We start from the raw sequence: 24650 nt of genomic DNA, 5'->3' as shown, positions 1-24650 counted from the left end.
CTCCAAAGTCAATAGGTGGCTGCTTAAAATTTAAGGTTAAATCTTTGCATGATTGGCGCAAAGTTCTGAAGTGAGTATTTAAGTGAGTGTGATTTGGCATGCTTAGAAACTTCTCTGCAAGCAATAACCCTGGTTTAGAGTTATTTAGGGTATAGGATCATAAGCAGAGCTTCTGAGTATCTTAAAAATATGAACACCTGAACATAGGTAATGGTAAAGGCCAATTTGTCTGTCTTTTACTGGGAGTCAGAAAGGTTATTCTTCCCCTCCTAATCAGTCGTAACACATGATGTAATGAGACTTCAACTTGTATTGATTTACAACATGGATGGGGAACCTCCAGATGATGTTGCATATCAACTCACATTTGCCTCAGCAACATGCCCAAAGGTCAGGGATGATGGGAGCTGCAGTCCAACATCATCTGTAGGGTCACAGGTTTCTCATCGTTGACTTATAAGAGTGAGATAGAAGAGGCAAACACGAGCTCTCTAGTTTTATGCTTCCAGAATATGTATTATGTGAACTAAACTATGAAATTAAGGACAAATTAGAGGGCTCAAAATTGCATTAATCTGTTGTAGATTCAGATTGTGTGCTCTGGATGACCTGGTTTATTGAACATCCATCCAGATATTATGGCACAAAGCATACACAGAGGTTAGGCTTTGACATGTCTCCATTGAACATTTGTTCTGAATTGTTTGTGGTCCGTTTATGCATCAATGAGAACTCAACCCAATTTGATTGTGGTGTGTTTCTATGTCTTCTTTCAGGGCTGTCAGGCAGACAGGATCATCCACAGGCCGGCTTGAAGACTTGAGACTCAATGTGAAGTCAGCTTTTTTATTCAGAAAAGGAAAACACAGCAGAGTTCACCTAGGCTCAACTGCCCTAGTTGAAGACGCTGCTGGAACTGTCATCGGGCTCCTCCTTCTAGTCCTCTGCCTCTGGACTCCTCCCAAGCAGATGTAAACTATGGCAAGGAGGAGGGACCTCCATCTGGGCTGGGCTGGCCTGTTGCTCAGCAACGTGCAAAGCTCTTCATGATCTTGGTGTCATTGGGGAGAGGAGCTCACTGTAAACTTACTGGCCAGTTACTGTGAAACTGAGGCAGCAGCTGGCTCCTCTCTGTCAGAGTCTGCACTCAAACCGAGACCCTCAGCACCCCACTGTGTCCTGGAACGGTTTCCTTCTTTTAACTCCCTGGGTTTACTCAAGCCTCCTACTTCTATCACCTCCCAGCTTGCCTCCTCCTCAGAAATGTCCTCAGTGTCCCACCACCAATATCCTGGGTCTAAGTCTTCTTCCTCTGTGTCATCCCGGGGCTGGTTCCTCCCACCATTCTTCGTCACTCAGCCAGTCCTGACATCTTCATGTTAATCATACATTCACCCCCACACTTTTCAGCACATTTCCCCATGTTTTGCTTCACGATAAGTCATTTTTTAAATAAAAAAGTGGATTTGTTGCATCAGGAAGACAGAGTGCTTTAACCCACCTTTACAAATCTAAATTTATGGTACGCACTTGAATTCCTCCTGAAATTTAGTCTGAGAGCACCCTAAATTTCCTCAAGCATGTAAAACATGACAGACTAACTCCACCTGCAAAAGAAAATGAACAACATGTTTGGCCACTTTAGGAAAGAGGATGCTGGGTTATATAGGCCCCTGGTCTGTTCAGGAGTGGTGTGCACAAGACCTCTCAAAATTCCCCACCAATTTTTCCATAGGGTTGGATGAGGAATATAGCAAATGTGTCTTGTGGGTGGGGATCACTATTAGTACTAGCAATGGCACTGTCTCTTTCTTTTTTCCTAAAGCTCTTCTTTTGTGGGGATGCATCTGTGTTAGCAGCCTGGTCTGCATTTTGCATCCTCCACAATGCTCTAGGCATTGCCTTGGCAGCTCGTGCGCGCGCGCACACACACACACACACACACATTTGGGTGGAGAATATGGAGAGGAAATTCTGTGGAATGGCTCTCCTTTTCTAAGAGGAAGAGAAAAGGGATATTTTAGAATTTTTATGAAAAAAACGTCGTCTGAGAAATATCAGCTCAGGTCTGGTCTGATCCAGCAGGCCTCTTCTTATGTTCTTAAAATACTGCTGACACCATTTGAATTGTTCCTGGTGTGCCTCAGAGATGCAAATACAGCTGCAGCACAAGCTACAGCGTCCAGAGTGTCTGGCAGTCCATAAAATCTATTTTCACCCCACAGATCACCGGTTTATTCTGTGAGCATAGAGCCACCTCGTGACACCTTTCAGGTGACCCCTGTGTTGTGCTGATTGAGGTGGATCCTTGTTCAGTTTTCACTGTTTGCTTGGCTCCCGGCAGGTGAGTCACTCAGTGTTCCCCTTCATGGCTGGCTGCAATGCTGAAGGCATCGCAGGATTTTGTGACCTTATGCAGAAGGTGCTGAGCTGAAAGCACCCACCCCTGCCTCCTTTAGCACTTTGTTTGCTTCCAGTTGCCAACGCTTTATTCAGTGTGCTTCTAGAAAATGGTGTGGCATAGCTATCAGTCTTTTGAAATGACTCCTGGGAGAAAAATGCATTTTAAAAATAGTTCCATGTTCCACTGAACATGTACCACTTGAGAAACAGACTAGTATCAACACCTGCCCCTCGACAATCAGTTGTTCGCTATTTTCTTCCTCCTGTGCTAGTTACTTCTCACCTCCTTAATCAAATTGGCATAAATAGGTCAGGAATCCTATGCGTGGGTTTTATTCGGTAACACCTCTTTATCTGTTAATATGTCCCCAATCCTACCCAATCTTTTTTTACTTTTCCAAGCATCCTGCTCTCATCTCATAATCACTCTTGTTTGATGGTTGCCACTGTGACCCTGATTATAATACTTCTCTGGTGAAAGCCATAAGAAAACATTTGGTTTCGTTTCAAGCAAAATCACAGATTAAGTGAATTTAGGGGATCTGCTTTGAGTTGTCCAGATGGCAGATTTCAGGGGTCTATCCCGAGCACTATAGGACACAACGAGGAAAGCACAGCAATTGCTGCAGGGAGAGGCAGACACTTCCTGTTGTTAGTTTTCTCCAAGGGCATCTCTGCACTCCATGTTAGAAGAGCCAGTCATGCCGGCTTCATAATATGCATTTGCCTGGTCCGATCTTTTTCAAATGCGCAAGATGCCCCAAACCTCCACAGACTTCCTTCTCATTGCAGTGGCAGGGAGAAAGTCTTCTCCCCCTTTGTACCCCAGGCAGTCTTCCTTCTCTCAATGGTGGTGGTGGCATCAGGACACCACCAAAGGGGGGGGGGAGAATTTCTCATCATCACCTCCCCAACACCATGCTGTCGCCACTGAGAGCAGGAAGCCTGCAAGTTCAGGTCCTGCTGCAGCTTCTTGTCTTCCTCTTCCCAGTGTGGGCAATGAGGTGGGCCTTTCCACGCAATCTCCTAATAAGCAGAACCTGGCCAGAACATGCCTCTCTCCTCCTTCTCCCATGCTACATTATCATCAGGGCAGGATGTTTGTTGTTTTGCTGCCCCTCTATCCTGCTGCCTGGGGCATATGCTCCCTTTTGCCCTGTCAGGCCATGGTATTTCCTCCCCATCCTGAAAGTCCCTCTTGGGGTATTTATTGATAATGCCCATGCCAATACCCCCCCCCCCTTTGGCATAATCAGCTGCACAGTCCAGAGCAATTGCTCTGTATTTGGGTGAAATCTTCAGCCCTTTGGATCTCTTGCTGTCCTTCATTTAAATGCCATTAAATCTGACATCATCTTAGTTATAAAACTCCATTTTGGGGAAACTGACTCATCTAGGAGAGAAAAGAGGTTTTTCTCCATTTAAAAAAATGCTATTATCTTCCCTGATTGCTCTGAGGGTGCCAAGTGGCATTTGGTTTAATTTGATTGTAATATGAAGCAGCCAACTGGGTCTCACTTCTTCTTCTTCTAACTCCCTCTCTGCGTATATTATCTCCCTACCACGAAACAGGTATGTGATTTCTTCTCTCTCATCCATAGTAAGACACGGTGGTTTTATGCAACCACAAATATCAACGCAAATGTGGAAAGAGGGCTCTTAGTATGTGAGAAGCCACCAGCCCAGCAGTCTAGCCTGTTGCCTCCTTCTCCCATTCCCACCTCAACACCCCACCCGACATATAACAAGATGATGGAGTGTTCTGCAGCAAGTCTCTTTTGTGAGCTAATCCATTTCATGGTGCATTCCCCTCTGCAAATGACTAATTTTAGTGGCCACAATCTGGTACTCACACAAAATAAAATGAGAGAGAGAGAGAGAGAGAGAGGGTTCCAGGGATTGATTAGTTGATCTTGCTGCTGGCAGGCTTGACTTATACTGTTGCTCTGCGTGTATTCACAGCATCAGGCAGAGCTTCAGCTGTTCCAGCTTTGTTTCTCCCTCTCCTCTCCGTTCCCTTTACCCTGAAGCATCAGCACTGATTGCAACGGCTGATTGACTTGGCCAGCAGTGTGAAATATAAAATAACAAAATCTACAGTCTGGCTAGTTGTGTGGATAACAGGCAGCAGCACCAGCCATCTCTCCTGCCTGTGGCTGTGTCAGCTGAGCCATCCGCACACTCCATTTTGTGTGTCTGCGTGTTTGTACGTGAGTGCTTGTGCTGTAAATTTGCAGGGAAGTCAGGATTGGGACCCAGCAGGCCTGGTAATTTGCCAGCGTTCCTGTTGGGCTAGCAGAATAGGGGTAAAATAAAAAAAGCACATTGACCCAATTTCTTGAACTAAATATACAGTACTAGCAGTGACAATGAAAGCTGCTCAAGTGTTTGCTCTGTGAATGATTTCCCCTCTGTTTCAAATCGGGCAGTAGAGGACAATGTATTGCAAATGAGCAACTGAAGAACATTGTGTGAGCCTTCCATTAGGTGTAATGGGGTTTGTTCACCAGACTCCCACAGAGTATCACATTTCCAGATTTTATTATTAGTATCTTTGGGCGGGGGGGGGGGGTATTTTTCTGTCCTCTTGTCATTTTATTACCGAGCTTTCTCATCCACGGTCAATTCTTGAAGAACATATGAGGTCTCTGCAGACTGGAGGCAGGCAAATGTTTTCCCCATCTTGACATCAATATTGGGAAAGGTCCTAGAACAGATAATTAAATGGTTGGTTACAAGCTTGGTGGATCAGGGGAATGCTGTGGATATAGTGTATCATGATTTCAATAAGACTTTGACAAAGTCCCCCATAATAGTATTTCAGAGGAGCAGGTAAGATGTGGGCTGGATGAAGTAACTGTTAGGTGGATTTGTGGCTGGTTGATGGACCAAACCCAAGAGTACTCACTAATGGTTCCTCAACAACCTAGAAAAAAGTGACAAGTGGGGTGCTGCAGGGTTCTGTTGTGGACCCATTGTTGTTCAATGTCTTTTTAAATGACTTGGATGAAGGAATTGAGGAGATGTTCATCAGATTTGTAGATGGCACCAAACTGGGAGGGGTAGTTAGTGCTGCAGAAGACAGAATTGGGATTCAAGATGACCTTAACATGTTGGAGAACTGGGCCCAAACTAACAAAATGAATTTCAATAGGGAGAAATGTAAGGTTCTTCACTTACTGTACACAGGAAGAAACAGCAACACAAGGATAAGATGGAGAATGCCTGGCTTGCCAGTAGTACATGTTAAGAGAATCTAAGGGTCTCAGTAGACCACAAACTTAGTATCAGTTAAGTGTGATGCAGCAACAAAAAAAAACAACCACCACACAAAACACTGTATGAACCTGGCTCTGGCTGTCAGGCTCCTCCTCTGCCTCAGTGTTGCCTTTATAGAACTAAACAGGGAGGAAGATGAGAACTAATCCAGAATTAGTTGGCTCCACTCTTGCTGCATCTGCTATTGACCTCCCTACCTTCCGCCCTAACAGTTGCTGTGAGCATCCTCCTCCTTTGTGAAGTCAACTTCCAAGGCCATCTGCCTCACCACTGTGGGAGAGAATGCTGGAAGAGACAGAACTTTGACATGATTCAAAACTTTGATATTATTTCTTGTTTTATTGGATGTCTGAATTGAATCGCTGAGAAGTGAGGGCATGCAGTTAGACCAGCCTTCCCTTACCTGTGGTCCTCCACATGCTGTTGAACTCCAGCTCCAATCATGGCTGACTTTTGTCTATGGTGGCTGGGACTGTTGGGAGCATTTAGAGGGCACCAGACTGGGGAATGCCGGTTTAGGCAAGATAAAGTTTGCAATGGATATTTTCTGGGGAAAGCTTATCAGTTTTTATTTAATATAAACATATATGATACACATTGTTGTTATGTTATTATTATTTTTAATAGAAAGTCTCATTAATTCAGCTTGTCTTATGAATCTACAAGAGTAGACCTGTATGAAAGACACCAGATGGCTGAAATAAATTGTTAAGGGAAATCAATAACTCGGCTTGTGACACATCAATACTTGGGAGGAGATGCATTCTGAATTACAGACTGAAGGGACTATTAAAAAATGTCACCTGGTCCCAATTTGAAATAACATTTCAATGCTGCTGTTATTTCGCAAGAAACATGCTAATTGTCAAGAGTTTTTTTTTCCTCTCTCTCTTTAAGTATTTGATATTTTCCCCTAAGAAAATTAACGTCATTCTTAACCTGTGATACTCTCAGTATTTGCTGGACTATATTTCCCATCCCCCCTGGCCATTAAGCTGGGTGGGGCTCATGAGAGTGGAGTCCAACAATGCCTAGAGGGTCACAGGTTCCCCACCCTTGACGTGGCCTGAGTAGAATGAAGAAATACTGTGGTAACTGTGACCTCCTCACGCTGATCAGGACATATCAGTGAGGTGGGTGCTTGGGAAGGTATGAGATGGAAGAGTTGGTGGGGAAGGCATCTCCCTTTCAAACAGAAATAAGTGGGGCACGGAGTTAGGGTTGCCATATTTCAAACAGTGAAATTCAAGTCAGGAAAGTTGTTGATCCAAAATCTACACTTCCAACATGGGTTGCCATACGTTCAGATTTTTTTGGACATTACAGCGATTTCCGCCCGGACATTGCTTCCGACTGCAGCATTCTGGATATGTCCAGGAAATTTGGGACGTATGGCAACCCTAAAGTGCTCAGTGGTGGCACTTGGGGTCTCACATTTCAGCAGCTCCTTGTGTGACGCCAGATTTTGGCACACCCATCCCCCACTTCTTGCTTTCGATTCTATATCATAGTTGTGGCACCCCTGAGGCTCCACACCAGTGCAACCAAACCAGTTGTGCTTTCTCCCCTAAATCCGCCTCTGAAGTACTATAGTCGCTTAAACACCTAGGCCCAGAATTCAAGCCACTACACCCTTTGGCTACGAAGCAAAAGTCCACACCTGCCACACTTGTCTCACTGCCACCACACACAGGTGCATTCTTTTAGAATTTGTGGCATATAATATCATGTATCATTTGGCCCTAAGTCTAAATGCTGGCATTGCATGCATAACCTTTCCCTAGCTTATCGTAAACAAATAAGATAGCACTTATTTTCTTTTCTTTTATAACTGTGCAAACACTCCCCTTGATGCTTTTAAATTAAAAATGTGCTACAGATTTTTTATTTATTTTTCAGCCATTCGTTCATTATGTGAGAGTAGAAGAAACTCTTCCTGAAATATCTTTTCCCCATACTGTATTTGGGGAGGGAGAATTGCCCTCACTATACATCCAAAGTGGCCAAGGGATTCCCACCACCACCATCTTGGTTTCAAAACTTTAAACAAAAGCGCCACACAACTCATGTGCAAGGCTCTCATCACAGCTTCCCAGCTGGAAGGAGCACTTTGGGAATGATAAGAATGAAAGAACATAATGCCCATTTGTCCAGCATCCTGTTCTCACAGTGGTCAACCAAATGCCTGTGGAAAGTTTACAAGCAAAACCTGAGCACAACAGTGCTCTCCCCAGCTGTGATTCCCAGAAATGGCTTCTGAGAGTGGAGATATGATAGCCATGTTCAAATATATGAAGGGATGTCACATGGAGGAGGGAGAAAGGTTGTTTTCTGCTGCTCCAGAGAAGCGGACATGGAGCAATGGATCCAAACTACAAGAAAGAAGATTCCACCTAAACATTAGGAAGAACTTCCTGACAGTAAGAGCTGTTCGACAGTGGAATTTGCTGCCAAGGAGTGTGGTGGAGTCTCCTTCTTTGGAGGTCTTTAAGCAGAGGCTTGACAACCATATGTCAGGAGTGCTCTGATGGTGTTTCCTGCTTGGCAGGGGGTTGGACTCGATGGCCCTTGTGGTCTCTTCCAACTCTATGATTCTATGATTCTATGACTCAATAGGGTAAGCAGCAACAACCCTCAACACTTGTGAAAAAATTCTCTCCCCCACCTAGAGAAACAGCAGAAAATTGTCACGGCTTTGTTGTGGTTTCTGGCAGGGCTTTTTTTGGGCGGGGGGAATGCGGGGCAGGGCAGTGCTTTTTACCCAATTGTATTTTAAATGGGCTTTCTGAAATCCACTTATATTTTAATTAATGCCTGCAAATGAAAAAGGGACAGGTGCCAAGGATTCCAACCTGCCCCCATTCTCTGAGGGCAAATTCTCAGGATCATTGCAGTATGTGCATCTACCACCATTAGTTGAATTCCACCTCTGGCCTGCTACTGCCAACTACTGCTCACACAGGTAGCCTGATTCAAAACATTTTGCTTTCACGAGTCATTAAGCTCAACGAGACTTATTTGTGGGCAAATGTGAACAAATATTGAGGACTTGGCATGGTTCCACAAGGTACTCCAAAAAACCTGGAACCAGTGAAAGGGGTGGTGGATGATAAATGCTGATGCCTGCTAAAGACACTTGGGAGTAGATTTCCTCATGGCTGCCGTTGGCTGAAATGGTTGTGAGAATCAGCCCTGATTGAGGTGACAAGTCTAGCAGTATCTTTTCCTGAAGAGCTTTGTTTCATGCTGAGCTTGTGGATGGTTTTGGATAATTTGTCTTTCAGTTCCACTTTGGCAAAGCGAAAACGATGGCGTAACTCTGGCCAGTTAAGGGTTGGTGGAAGCCAACAGCAGGTTCCTTGGGGGCTTCTTGTCTGGCTGCCAGAATCCAAGCTTGCAAGATGTTTCTAGGATGCTGGGTTTGTGCTTTCTGGTTCTGGTGTCCGATACATTTGATGAAGCTGATTGTTCAAGGACCACCTGCTGGTTCTGTTACAGCCACCACCTGTTCATGGGCTTCTCCCTTTCCTCCCATCTGTATAACTCTGACTGAGGAACTATAACCAAGACTTCCAACACATTCAAAGCCAAACTTGATAGCACAGCAGAGTCAAATGATGCCAAGAATATGACTGGCTTCATTTTCTTGTAAACAGCCCCCCCACACACACACACCGCGCCATAGTTTCAGACGTGGACTTGATATATATTCTGGAAAGCATACCCTATCGAGAAAGATATTTCTGGCAAGAAATTCTCACATAAAACTTATTTTATATGTAGCCAGGAGAATACTGGGAAAATGCAAGTCATGGCTCATGTTTTTAAATGAGTTTGCTCCAGTCATGTTCCCACCCCTTTCGCAATTTGTATTTGCCTCCCTGAATATTCATGCCAACCAATTTGGGTGCTATATAACGTTTATGAAAAGTGGGCTTCAGAAGCACAGTCTGAATATTTTGTGCCAGCCAGGTTGAGTTAATGCATCGAGTTAGGAAATGGAAAGGGTGTCATGTGGCATGCCTGATCTCAAGCAACAGGGGAAATGCAACGGGGAATATCAAATTTACACCGGGAACCATTTGTTGTCCAACCACAGGGCTGTACAGAACTACAGAAAACATTGAAGTAACAAAAGGGCGTGAATAATTTCTGACCAGTTTTATTTACTAGCTGTTCTTTTTGCAGAGGGGGAAACCGAGTCAATGTTACAATGCATGCTCAAAATTCTGTCTCGTCTCATGAAGGAATGAATCACACTGAAGACATGGACCAGAGTTCTTACATGCAGTAACAGCTTATAAATATCAAAAAGGAGGCCCACATTTGCAGTTACAAATGCTTTCAATTCCTTTACAGTGCTGAATGCTTCCAATTTTATACTTCCTTACTGACATTTTGAAAACGCATGCTTGGGCGATGCCAGGAAAAAGGCGAATGCAAACAAATGCATCTTTGTGATGTTGGAGGGGTCACATATGAGCGTAAGGCATGTGAACTGCAAGAATGACATATCTCATACATCCAATGCCTTTCTAACATAATAAAGACACACATTTATAGCCATTTCCCTACATGCATTTCCCAAAGTTAGGAAACCTAACGCTGTAAGCATCTCACCCCTGTAGAGCTCTTAATGGGAGATGTCCTTGATATATGCATGCTATTGACATTAAGAAAACAATTTGTAAAAGCTCTCTCACACAATGGCTACTGCTGGAACAGTCTTTAATTTTTCCCCTTTTTTACTGTTTGAATAACAATACACTTTCGTTCATGAGTATTAAAAGAAAACGTGGGCTGCGTTGCAAAGGTAGCAACTCTTAACTGTGCACAAAACTAGCAACCGATGATATCATTCACAGTGCAGGGAAGAGTTATTTAATGTACCAGTCTCAGTGGGCAGTGGTTTCCTCAAAGACTAGTTTGTCAGGAAGGGGTGGCCAAAACTGCTTCACATCTTACTTTATATTCAGTCTTGAGAGGGTCATCTACCATAATCAGACACTAGTTTATAGCTGATGGCAGTCAACCGAGACTGAGCTGAACCTTTGCTCTCTTTTAATAATCAACTTGCATACCAATTCGAAATATCTTACTGGAACCAGTCCAGGTTAAGAACTGTTAAGTCTCACTGCAATCCTGATAATACTTTCTGGGAAATCAGCCATTCTGAACTCAATGGGATTTGCTTCTAAGTAAACATATTTAGTGTTGGGCTGTAGAAGAGCTTGTACAAAGCTTACACAAGGGCTGAATTGTGCCCTTAGCTTTTGTGTACGGAAATGATGAATGACAGAATTGTTGAGCTGAACTTGGAAAGTTGCTGACGGCCATCCCACCCAGCTCCTTCCACTGAGGCAGACAGAGGCTGAATACCACTGTAAAGGAAAGGCATTCACCCGACAAGTGAGTGCACTTGATAGAGTAATAGCTGGGAGAGACTTGAATGCTCTGTGTGTATGGAAGGTCAAACTAGATGATCTCAACATTCCTTTGAGACCTCAGAATCAATGAATTGTTGGTATGACGATAAGGTGAAAGCTGGTTAGCAACCTTTCCGACTCTGTTCAACAGATAACACATAAGCATCTGCTGGAAAGGGCACAAGAGGAGCAGGCAGAAAAGATTAAACTTTGGGTCAAAGTGGAAGATTCCCATAAGGTTTCGTCTCTACAGGAAGTAGAAGGTCAAGTGGCAGAACCTTGGGAAAATAACTGTCAAGAATCCTGGCTTTAATATGCCCAGGGAGTTTGTGGCACATACTTTTTATTTCCTCAAAGTTGAGAAAAGTCATCTTTCCTGAATCAGGCAATTGTGTTAGGAAAATGAGTCCAGCGTGACAAGAAAATGACAGTGGTGCACTAGAAATCATTCCTCATTAAGGTTTCTTTTCAATATCAACCTAAGGACTACCAGGTTGAGGGATATATTCTATCCTGAGCAGGCAACATAACCTAGTTTAATTCTTTCTTCACCACCTATCCAGGGATTCCTGGTTATGCCTACTCAGAGTCAAACCTTGCTGATTCCACTGAACCATGATAGAGGACAGTAACATTGCCTATGAAGCTTTATGGTTTTGTACAGATCTGAATATGTGATGCCGCCATCCAATTTCAGCAAAACACAACAGTGGGCCTTGGTGCTCAATGCTGCTTCCCGCATGAGCATGGGCTGCTGTATAATGAGTCTGTGGAGTCGATGTCCTGCCAAAACATGCGCAACGCTGGAGACAGCTGTGAACTGGATTTAGGTTTCTCCTGGAATTCCATTATGAATAATCTATTACGTATTATTTTAATAATTTAGTATGTGTTGTTCATGCCTTAAATGTGTATCCTGTACTTCTTACGATCAGAAATACAATGCAGACTGAACTAATAATAGTAATAATAATAACAGTAATAATAATAACAACAACACACCCTTTGTCACAAGATCCCACAGTAGCTCTCAGCAATGTAAAATACAATGTTAAAAACTTCAAAGCAAATTAAAATCACAACTGGAGTGAGTATTGAAAATATACATCTCAAGGCCAGGGTATAAAAATAGACATGAACAGTGTCACTTTCTGGTTGGTGTGGTGGAACTTGTAATTCCAGTCTCCTCGTTGGTAAGAAATGATGTTCTGTTGAGCTGCCGGAGCACCTTTCCTTTCTCTTGCTCAGGGTATATCTGGTGGGCAGCAGCGGAGGAAGGCGTTCCGACACCTGGGGCAGCATGCCCAGGGGCGGCATGCACTGCCCATAGGGGTGGGGTGCACCACGGAGCCTCTGGAGTCTGCCTGCCTTCTCCCACTCAGCCACCCTACAACTGGGGGGAGACAATGGGTGGACCGGTTGCACAGCTCGGAGCCTGCACGCGCCAAAGCCACCGTGTCTCTCCCAGGAGAGACGCATAGCCCTGGCGTGCTGCAGGCCCCGCGGTGAGTGCCACCCAGCATTTTGTCACGTCCCCCCAGTGCTGACACCCAGGACGGACTGCACCCACTGCACCCCCCTTCCTCCACCCCTGCAGAAGGGAAGGAAGAGGTAGCAGTGGTAAAAATGGTAGCAGACACTATGACAGCACTGCTCTATCCCTTGCAACATCTCGACAGTTAATCTAATATTCCTTTTCTGAGTTCAAACTGACAGGGTGGAAACTGTGATACTTTTGTGGCGGCTCATACAAAAACCAAACACAAACAAGAGATCAGGGCACATGGAGAGGATCTGGAGCAGAACACCTTCAATAGGGTAGTATAACAAGTGACTATGATACAAAAAGAATACAGTCAAATGCCGATTGATTCATTTTCATGCACCACAGGCTCAGAAAACACACATTGCTGATGTTGAATGCCAATAACTGACAGCAAAAGAATAGTAAGAACGATGACATGAGGCTCAACAAGAAACTGGTAAGGTGGTCAGTGTCCATGAATTGAGAGGCAGGTTGTTAACCATAGTGCTGCATGTAGCAGCAGTTAAGAGGGTAGGCAATGACAGTTGTATTTTGAGATCTGCATTTACAGCAGGCAACCTACTGAGTGACAAAAGGTCCACTGTATTATTTCTTTATTTTTATTTCTTTATTCATTTTTTTAATTAATTTTCATCATATGCACCATAACAAACAAATACAATTAAAAAAAATAGAAAATAAAACATTTTCAAACCTTATTAAATCCATATTTTGGGATTACTCAGATCCACTGACTTCCCTCCATTCCCTCCGCTGGTTCTTTTATCTTATCTTGTATTGTAAAGGTAAAGGTAACAGGACCCCTGATAGTTAAGTCCAGTCGTGGATGACTCTGGGGTTGCAGTGCTCATCTCGCTTTACTTGCTGAGGGAGCCAGCGTTTGTCCACAGACAGCTTCTGGGTCATGTGGCCAGCATGACTAAGCAGCTTCTGGCAAACCAGAGGAGCCAGAAACACTGTTTACCTTCCCGCTGGAGCAGTACCTATTTATCTACTTGCACTTTGACGTGTGTTTGAACTGCTAGGTTGGCAGGAGCAGGGACCGAGCAAAGGGAGCTCACCCCATCGCAGGGATTCAAACCACCAACCTTCTGATTGGCAAGCCCTAGGCTCTGTGGTTTAGACCACAGTGCCACCCACGTCCCATCTTGTATTGTACATGTCTATAATTTCCTTATCCTTAATTATTTCCAATTTTGAACATTGTCCTTAATATTGCAAGTTTTTTTTAAAAAACCTGCTATTGTATTAACTTCTTTACAATGCTTTTGTATACATGCAATAAACATTTTCCATTTTTTAATATCTATTTGTTGTCTTATTGATTTCTTAGTCTTCCAGTTAATTTAGCCATTTCAGCATATTCCATTAATTTAAGTTGCCAATCTTCTTTAGTTGGGACTTAGTCTTCTTTCCAGTGTTAGACTATCAATTTCTGTGTAGCAGTTGTTGCGTACGTAAACAGATTTATGTATTCTTTCGGTATAGCCATTCCATTTATATCTATTACCTATTACTATACTATTTCTTTAGGCACATATACCACCTGTTAGAGACAATTTGGCACATGCCCAAATTGTCACCAGAAGGTAAAGCAGAAGAAATGTTTGAAACTGCAGCCAAGTATGGTGAAAAACACATTGTGGCCTGCAAGCTAAAAGTAATATGTGGTCAGTAGACACACTCTGGATGTGAGTCTGAGAAGCTATGGGTTTAATGTGTCCCCAAAGCACTCACAAAACAACCCCCACCCATATTTTCAAATGGTTATACTAAATTCTCCAAGCAAGCAGCAGCACTCAAAGAGCATTCTATCATATTGGGGTTGGGTGGTAGCTGTGGTTTTGTTTGTTTCTTTGGCTATTGAAATGGGAAACTATTATCAAATTTCTAGTGCACAGCAACTCAATTAGGAGTTTATATCTTCCTCACTCTTTTTGTCCCACCCTCACTTTTTGTAATTGATGCATCACTAATGTTAGTCAGTATCTCCCAACTGAATTTATTCAATTTATATAAATTGCTTCTAACAACGTTTCTGATTTTCTTTGTGTATTATTGTATTATCTGTGCATTCTTAAACATAGCATATGCAGAATATATTTCATGAGGAAATGTATAAAATACTTGTATACTGTAATTTCTTTTTTTAAAAAAATTACAATAATTATGTATACAATAAAACCCTCATATTACTAAAAACATAGATCACTGGCTAACTGCACTGAATTAAGCTACAAAGGTACAATATGCTAGGCATGATTATCAATGCAAAACATCTGAAGGCAGCCCTGTTTAGGGAAGCTTTTGATGTTTAACAGACCACTGTATTTTAATATTTTGCTGGAAGCCACCCAGAGTGGCTGGGGAAACCCAGCCAGATGGGTGGGGGTATAAATAATAAATTGTTGTTGTTGTTGTTGTTGTTGTTGTTGCTGTTATTAAGAATATGGTTTCCTCCCAATGGCTAGTACTGTGGACAAACGCCAGCTCTCTTGGCCTGAAGTGAGATGAGCATTGCAACCCCATAGTCACCTTTGACTGAACTTAGCAGTCCTTTGCTGGTCATTGACCGTATTAAAGATATTTGATTTGAACTTAGCAGTCCAGGAGTCCTTTACCTTTACGAAAGGAGTGCACTGTATTTCCACTTTTGCCTACTAAATGAACTATTAAAAATGAAACAATATAAAGTAAGAAACAAAAATGGGGACAAGTGTCTTCTTCAGATCGTTGTTAACTTTCATCTCTTCTGGTGTCTTCAGAATTTCTCTTTACCTAATTTTTAGCTTCCTCTGCATTGGACTGCTCGTGTTCACACTCATTTAGGCAAGTCGTTTACCTCCTGTTCTACATACCAGTTGACAGATGTATCTTTTTCATTTCAGATGCTGTTTAAGCCTTGGGCACTGCTTACTGGAGAGATTTATTCAGCTCTGGGATCCAACTACTGGAAAAGTACTTTGTATTCAATATTTGCCACTTGTTCCGTACATCAAGTTTCCACACACCCTTAAGCTTGCAGAGGCACAGCAGAGCTACTGTGAGCTTTGTTTGTATTTTAGCTGATTTTGAATTTTGCATGCAGATCTGCAGAATGGATTCTGCCGTATTTCATTAGGCTTTCAAGTGCTTCTGCCATAGCAACACGAATCACCTATAGAGAGTTTGCATACATCCAATCTCACTCTTAAACACTGGTATTATGCACTTTATTCTCCCCCGCTTTATTTCCTCCCTGGCTTTGCAGACTGTTAGCAGCAAAAAAGTGGTGAAATGTTTGCTGTATCTTCCATTCTCTGGCACCGCCGCCACCTGCCCCAGCTCTGTTAAATTATTGATTCATGAGACCCATTCATTCAGACACCAGTAAAAGCATTGTAAGACGAACCCCTCTTTCAGGTCTTTTGGCTGAGCTAAATAAGCTTGTGAACAAACTGGCCCACCCTTTATACAACTTCCACTGAATTCTGAAGAGCAACCTCTTTACCCTGGGTTTTAACACTTGTGGGGTACATTTTTAGGACCCATCTTAGTCTTGTGATTGAAAATTTTTTAAAACTGTTTTATTGTTGTAATCTGCCCTGGGACGTTAGGGTAAAGGATGAGTAACATTGATACTAATAATACTAATATTGGACTAATAATATTGAATGCACAGTTAGCATATAAACTCAGGGAAAAACCAGAATTGTCCTGTAATTTGTGTATGTCTTTCTTCCAATATCAGTGCTGGGTGGCTGTGAGTTTGCATGGAAGAATGGTGATGGAGACAGGTGCTTTCTCCCTCTGGTCATTTCCCTGTCCAAAATCATCTGAAAGCTGCTTTTGTGTTCTGTTTTTCGCCTCAGGCCAACTACAGCATCATGGAGGACACTTTTGAGGGGGAAAACAACTACAGGAGGAAAGTCTGTACAGCCTCTTCCCCATTCTTCTGCTCACCTTTGCATTCTGCCAACACTGCTTTTGAATGCTGGAAGAAGAAAAAATATATGATACTTAAATGGTATGTCTAATTTATTAGGTCCACAGTTGGTTAATGAGAGGTAACCGGCTATCACATCTTATTTCTCTGTGTAAGCTACACTGACAATCAATAAAGATGGGTTGCTGGGAGGTAACACAGAAGCAGATGTGCTCCATGTAGACCCGGTGATGAAACAGAGTGGTGTAGCAGTCAGAATGTTAGGCTAAGACCTGGCAGGCTGGAGTTCTAGTCCCCATTCAGCCATGACCTCACTAGGTGAACTTTGGCCAGTCACTTTCTCTCATCCTAACCCACCTCATGGGGTTGTTATGAGGATAAAATGGGTAGAGGGAGAACCATGTGCACCACTTTGAGCTACTTGGAGGGAAAGGTGGGAATACTGAGGGTGATGATCCTGGAATATATTTTTGTTCCCATTGGTAACTATGTTGTACATTGGACATGTGACATAGAAGATATGTGATGGGACCTTCCGATATTAAAAGCATCAGTGGGGAAGGAAATCCAGTTGGCTCTGGAGAGTGATGCTAGGAAAGAGTGTGTGTAAGTCTTTATGCCCCTCCCATTACTATTGTTCTCTCAAAAGTTGCCATTTGGCCCCATGAGTAAAAATAAATAATCAGAAATGATATGGTACCTATCTCCCCTGCCCTCCAGCAAGGCTAATGACAGCTTCAAGGTGGGTCGCAATTTCAGTTGGAGAAATGACATTGGGGAAGGATTAAACACCCCCTTCCCAAGCCTTTTGCTTACATTAGGAGATTGATTGACTGATCTTCCACATCACATCTGTCTTGGCTTTTACATAAAAGCAACTCAAGTCTATTTAGGGCCCAGCCACCCTTCTGTTTGACCCAGCTGCTTTGCCCCACCCAAGAAAACCTGCAGTTTAGCACTGAATTGGAGAAAATGGCAATTGGGTTTTCTGTGAATTGCTGTTTGTTCTGATTTATCACCGAAGAATGGGTTTTTCAGGGGAAAGCAGCAGGACAAGAGCGAAGCCACTTGGACCCAGACATAGAAATCACAGGACAAACAGAAAACTGCTCAGATGCAAGCTTTCTTGGCATGCTACAAGCAGAAGTGTGGGTGATCCCTTATTTCAATGGGTGGGACTCCTGATCATGACTAACGTGGAATATCACCCTTTGTGCCCAAGTATTCAAAATTATCTGGTTTCTGCAGAATTCTGTTGTCAGTCTGCATTGCAGGCTGCTGCTGCTTAGCCCGTTCCAGATCACCCCTTTTCTTCTAAAACATACCATTAATTCTCAGACCAATCCAAGATCCCCAAGGAGGCAGTGGCTGCTGTGGCATTCTTTATTTCATTTATGAACCACTTCCTAGAAACGTCTCCAAGCTTAGCTCCTCTAAAGACTTGGCAGGTAAAGATGGGAGAACTGAAGCTTCCTAAAAGCTTTGTCCATCAAGGGTATATGGAGAGCAAAGGGCAAAGGTGGTGTTCCTATGAATAGCTGGATCTTGAATTGTTTGGCAAGCCAATTAATATTTCTTTGCCCCCCCCCCTTTGGTTGATTTGCTAAAGTAAAAATATACTGCATACTTTCAAAAGTGCTGTGGCTTCTTATTCAAGTTTTAGAGGCACGTAGCTACATGAAGAACATTCATGCAGATTAAGTGCTCTTTGGAGTATTAGAAACCATTTAATCTGTATAAATATGCTTTAGGGTTGTTCAGTTTCTCGGTTTTTACAACACCTTGAGAAGGAGCTGCAACGGATAGGGAGTTGCGCAAAGCATTTATTTAAAGAAAGATATACAATCAGTGGCAAACTTAGTTTCCCAGTAGCTAACGTCAGAGCAGTAGCTTCTTTCCCTATGTTTTTTGTATTTCATTTGTTCTCTATTAAGGTCGGCAACAAACCAGATTTCATATTATATACGCCATTAGATTCAAAATTCAGTTTTATAACTGTTGATTCTGATGATAAGCCTGAGCTATGCTTTAAGTACTGAGCAGTTTTACTCTGAAAATCAATGTGCCAGTAAGGATTTACACTTTTAAACAGCCAATTGTAAACAGTACTTATTTCCTAATCTACCCAAATACCTTTGCTTAATACATCACAAAGGCCTACCTTTTAGACTTCCATTGAATCTAATTTCATTTTTAATGGAGCTGAAAGAAATAATGTGTGACACTGTACCAAGAGCATAATATTGGAATGTCAACTATTTTGCTTTTGGGGCTTACATCGCCATTTAGTCTAATAACTCCTTACACTATAGTTTAATTATTTCCAAAAATAGAGAGCGCAAGCTTGTATTGAGGAGCATTCCCAGAGGACAGCTTACATACCCTGAGAGGAATCCATGCTCTAAATTTAACAAATGTAGCTGTGTGTCAGAGTATAACGATCTTTGTCCAAGGATTTAATCTAAAACATTTCAGTTGCCATTTGCAACAAAGAACGAGAACAAAATTATGTGTGCCACTTCTGATATAACACTTCACTATGGTTTCTGGACCTATTTCCATGGGAGCACAGTCATACAGATGTTTCATCTGAATGAACAATCACATTCTTATAAAACAAATATTCTGGAGACCAGTTTCAGTTCAAGAGATGGATCACGATAAAATTGCAAGGAAGACCCATTCAGATGAAATATTGCTGTGAATGCAGCAAAGGGGATCATCTAAGATCCGACTCATGAATGAACACTTTTTTATCTTATTTTTAAGAATGCAACATTAATCCTATGCCTCTGCTCAGACTACTCTGTTTTATTTACTAGGAATATGTTACCATGTCATCTATTGTCATTAACATTATCATCATCACAATCATATATTGTTTCTAGGAGCTTCAGGAAGAATTGAACCATCTATATACACTATTGATCAGTTTGGAAGTAAGTCCAATTCAATCAATGGGGTTTACTTCCAGGTATAGGGTGAAGGTGTTCATTAATTTTGTTTGTTCATTAATTTCAATTAGGATGTGTTATAAAAGTGTAGCATATATTTTCAGCCTTATAGTTTTCATGCATATTTCATACATATTTGGCCAGGCATCATGGCATGAAAATCCAGCATAGTGAAGATATGGGGCTATCCATCCTATCACCAGACACACTAAGTTCTGTTCATGACCTGCCATATTCTGTCAGGATTCCGCCCCCCACATCTCATCCTATCTCTACCCCTGGCTAGTCACTGCTTCTGTATTGCTTGAATCTAACATTGACAATGTGTCAATGGGAGGATAGGCATGGAAGGAAAAGCTGCAGCAGGACAACTGTTATTAAGAAGCTGATGGGAGCAGAGATAATCAAGAGTAGGACTATTGGAGAGGGAGAAACAGTGAGAGTTCTTGGGAATGGGACAAGATGAAGGGTGGTTAGCAGCACGCATCTCAGGATTTTGAGAAAGCTCTGGCAATGTTGTTGTAGAGGAGGAGAAGGAAAAAGGAGAAGGAGAAGGAGAAGGAGGAGAAGAAGAAGAAGAAGAAGAAGAAGAAGAAGAAGAAGAAGAAGAAGAAGAAGAAGAGATGGAGCAAGTCTGTAATTTACAGCTATCTAAAGATTCCAGTGTATAATTTTTAGGCTCAGAAGTAGCAATTAAGTTCCAAAAGGCCAATGGTTTCAGAAGATCATTGCTTTCCTGAACATGTGAACATTTGTCCTTTAGGCATCTTGAAACTGAACTCACTGGTGGAGTGAGAAGATGGATGTCTGGTCCACCAATTACTCTTTGAGTTCATCTGAGAAGGTGCAAAGTCAGTTGCTCTACACAGTATAAGCAAATCTGTCAACCATAATTTAATCATAACATATAGTGTTAATTATTACCAAAATGGGGGGGGGGATTCCCCAAGATATATAGGACTTAAATGCAGTTGTCTGTTTCCCAATATATAATAACTATACCAGTTATTATCACACAGTGCCCTCTGCTATTAATATTATATTTCAGTGGCTGCTTAGAGAGAGCTCTGCACACACCACAGAACATGCTGCCATAGAAAGGGAAGGCAACGTTTGCTACTGTCATTTGAAATGACAATTAGATCTATTCTGTGAGACAAAGGCTTTATTCATGACTGACCTATACCCTGTATATGCTCAGTTTTCCCCTATAATTTTTAAATTCGATGCTGCATAGAATACATTGCTGGTGCCTCAAATTCATCAAAATGGTTTTAATTGTTGTGTAATAGGGAATTTACCAATACGTTGTCAAGATGCCAAGATGAAGGGAACAGGGAACCAACATAACATAAATCCACAAAAAGCATTTGGGGATGAAACCAGATCCAGACAGGGCATGCGTGGGAGAAAGTCATGGTAATTTTTAGGGGAATCACCATCACTGAGCACTTCTAGTAAATGCATATGAAAAAAACTGGACACTTCCTTGCAAAAGCTGATGGGAATAAGAAACAGCTGGGGGGGGGCGGAGCTGGTGTGAGAAAAAGCATTTTCTGTAAGTATTGCTGCTACATAGATGTCGTCAGCTCTCGAGGCGGCATATTTGCAACTATTCCTGGTGCTTTAGCAAGGGCTTGGACAAGGTCATGCAGATGTGCCTTTTGGAGCAGCAGGTCATTTAATTGTCCACAGTTATTCTGGCAGGAAAGGCTCCTCTGCCATGGGGATGGTGTACTGTTCACCCTAAGAACAAAAAGCGAAATGCAATTAAAGAGTCCTGATTCCACCTCTACCTTTGTCCCTTTCCCAGACTTCCTACAACAGTTTCATTGTTCTAGATCAGGCATCCCCAACCTGCGGCCCTCCAGATGTTTTGGCCTACAACTCCCATGATCCCTAGCTAACAGGACCAGTGGTCAGGGATGATGGGAACTGTAGTTCAAAACATCTGGAGGGCTGAAGGTTGGGGATGCCTCTTCTAGATGTTCTGTTCTCTCCCAGCTCCTAAGTCTCCTGAAGACCCCACCTGTCTGTCATCTTCCCAGGTTTTCACAGGTAGCCCAACTCCTTACACAGCTGTAATTGGTAGGCTGAGAAGAGGCAGCTCTGGTCAATCACCAATGTATCTGACCTATCAGAACGTGCCTCCCCATGAATGCTATCAGAGAACAACACAAGCGGGGTGATCATGCTGGACAAGATGAGATAGGTGCTTACAGGTAGCAAAAGGTTGGAGGAGGTAGATAGCAAACATTGCCAGGTCAGATGTGTATGGTGTGAGACTGATTGAGCCACAACACATTCTTCCTGCTTTGGAGTAGGACTCTTGTTATGTCCAAGGCAAATGAGTCTTAGTCTGTGCCAGTGATAAAAACAGCATTCCCCCCATAGAGAGGTAACTACAAGGCCTCCAGGCAGTCTGAGGCTGTTTCCATTGTCCCCTGAAGTACGTGTGCATCAGACATTTATTCAGCTCAGAGGACATTTACTCTGCAATTAGACTGAGGATCATCTTGCCCAGCTCTGCAAAAGCGAAGTAAAGATTTCTCCTCCTTTGCATCTGGTCCTGTCTTTCTGAACCTTAGCTGTCAGGAACGCAACTACAAGGGTCCTTAAGAGGAAATACACGTCTGCCCATTTTAATCTTATTCCTCTCGCCCTTAATTTCCTTTGTTCACAGTGGATAAATAAAAAGATTAATTATTGCACATTCCTGAAGCACCGCTTGGCTCTAAATTAGATCAGGTTGGGAGTTTTGCCTCATTACAGCACTTCTCCCAAGCTGCCAGCAAGACTTTCGCCTCTGTCACTTATCCGCTGGATGTGCCGCAAGTCCTTACAATTAAACTGTAAATCCCACATGATCATCCTTCAAGCAGAAGGAGCAGTCTGTCCATCTGGGTTTTCTTTTTAAGGGTTGGGGGGAATGGATACAATTTTGTCAAAATAAATAAGCTTTGCTTCAAAACAAAGATTGGCAGCCCAATCCTTGGCACGTTTGCTCAGAATGAAGTCCATCTGTGTTCAGTGGCACCTACGCTCTTGTAAGTGTGCTCAGCAGGACTGCTTTCTTAAACTGAGAGCAAGCTTTGTCTGAAATCTGCAGCACAAAACATGGCAGGAGGGATTGTTCTGATCAGAAATTAAAGCTGGCTTTAAAGTTTACTGGATTGGTCTTTCTTGAGTTTCAGGAACTCCTTCTAGCGAGAATATTTTGGGGGGCTTTTTGGAGAAGCATGTTCTTCTTTTTCTTCTTCTGTGGTAAGGAAAGTGGTCCAGTGAAAAATGAATTGACCCCTAGCAGCTATGTAGAGCAGAGGTGGAGGAGCTATAGCTCTCTAAATGTTGCTGCACTGTGACTTCTATAACCCCTGGCCATTGGCTATGCTGGCTAGGGCTGATGGGATTTGGACTCCAACAACATCTTGAAGGCCACAGGCCATCTCTGCTGCATAGAATCACAGTCTGCACAAACAGTCACATAAGAGGAAGTCAACTCCACTCAAAGTCTTTGGTGTCTCATGGAAACAGAACATCAGTCACACACACACACACACACACCTCACACATTCTTTTCCATCTCCTTCCACTTTATTTGTAAGTTCTAGCAGATTTGCAAAGCTAATCAAATGTTAATTGGCTTGTCTGGTACAAAGCTGTTATGTCAATCAGCTCTTGCAGTGCTTATCTTTATCTTACTGCTAATAACCTTTAACTAGGAAATCTCAACAAATAAATATATACTTTGTGGAACTTTTGATGACATAATCAGAACAACACCAATACAAGCTTGCAGAAGAAGATGAAAAAGCATTAGAAAGTTGATCTTGGCAGTGCCTTTTTCAGGAGGTACTTAAGGGTTGGACGCGGGTGGCGCTGTGGGTAAATCCTCAGCACCTAGGGCTTGCCGATCGCTTGGTCGGCGGTTCGAATCCCTGCGGCGGGGTGAGCTCCCGTCTGCGGTCCCAGCTCCTGCCCACCTAGCAGTTCGAAAGCACCCTAAAAAGTGCAAGTAGATAAATAGGTAGCGCTTTCTAGTGGGAAGGTAAACGGCGTTTCTGTGTGCTGCGCTGGTGCCAGCTCGTCAGAGCAGCTTTGTCACGCTGGCCACGGGACCCGGAAGTGTCTCCGGACAGCGCTGGCCCCCGGCCTCTTAAGTGAGATGGGCGCACAACCCTAGAGTCGGACACAACTGGCCCGTATGGGCAGGGGTACCTTTACCTTACCTTTACTTAAGGGTATGCAGTACTGGCACATCCTTTTTTGTTGTTAAAAAGTGCAGCGCTCTCTGTAACAACTTTATGTTGAGAAGTGTCACCTATTTTTCTGGGAAAACAGCACTCGATCTTGGAATGATTTGGCCTGCAGCCTTGGATATGAAGTTAAAGTCAATCTAATTACTGCTTGGTTAAGATTTTGCCTGAATTATAGGGCTGCTTCATATGTTAAAAAATCAGCTAGTGTGTAGAAATTACTGTGCAAATTGTGTTGGATGAACTTGCATTTTTGTTGCTGTTTCTACATGTGTGTGATGCTGGGAAACTACAGACTGCTGTGGCTACTTAATGTGAATTCACCTGGCAACCAGAGTCTACCCTGGACATCAGAGCAGTATTCCAGGATATTGTGTATTAATGGCTCTTCTATGTGGATGTTTGTAACATGTGAAGAGGCCCTTATCAGTTGCAGTTAAGATACTCCCTTTTCACCCCACTCCATATGTCAGAGACAGCCAACATGGTGTCCTCCAGATGTTGTGAACTGCAACTTCTTTCATCCCTGATGATTGTCTGTGCTGCCTGGTGCTGATGGGAGTTGGGAGTTCAAAAACATCTGGAGGTTACCATGTTAGCTACCCCTGCCACATGTGGTTTGGTTCAGCCATTAAGTTGAGCCATTTAACCTGATTAAGAAGCAAAGCTCTCCCTTTTAACTGTGGCCAAGCCTCTAGTGTGGGAGGCGTATATTTTGCTCTGGAGTCATTGCTGGACACAGTTGCATGAATTATATATAGATGGAAATATTGTATGCTGTGAATGAGAGTCATTTTGCAGAGGAGCTTTCCTTTGGGTAGGGCTTGGGCTGTATGATGTTCATATAATTCTCACATGTAT

The 24650-nt window shown here is 42.8% G+C and overlaps 1 long non-coding RNA gene across 1 annotated transcript in view; it reads right to left on the bottom strand.

The window, feature by feature from the left end:
• Positions 1 to 4927: 4927 nt before the first annotated feature.
• Positions 4928 to 24650, bottom strand: part of LOC310682654 — a 66814-nt gene continuing 47091 nt past the window's right edge. The window contains exon 2 of the long non-coding RNA XR_014514069.1: positions 4928 to 5110. This is a non-coding gene — a long non-coding RNA (uncharacterized lncRNA). The remainder of the gene's footprint in view (positions 5111 to 24650) is intronic.

This window comes from Podarcis tiliguerta, assembly GCF_965153285.1.
Source record: "Podarcis tiliguerta genome assembly, chromosome: 7".
NCBI lineage: Eukaryota > Metazoa > Chordata > Lepidosauria > Squamata > Lacertidae > Podarcis > Podarcis tiliguerta.
This window is presented reverse-complemented; position numbering and strand designations above follow the sequence as displayed.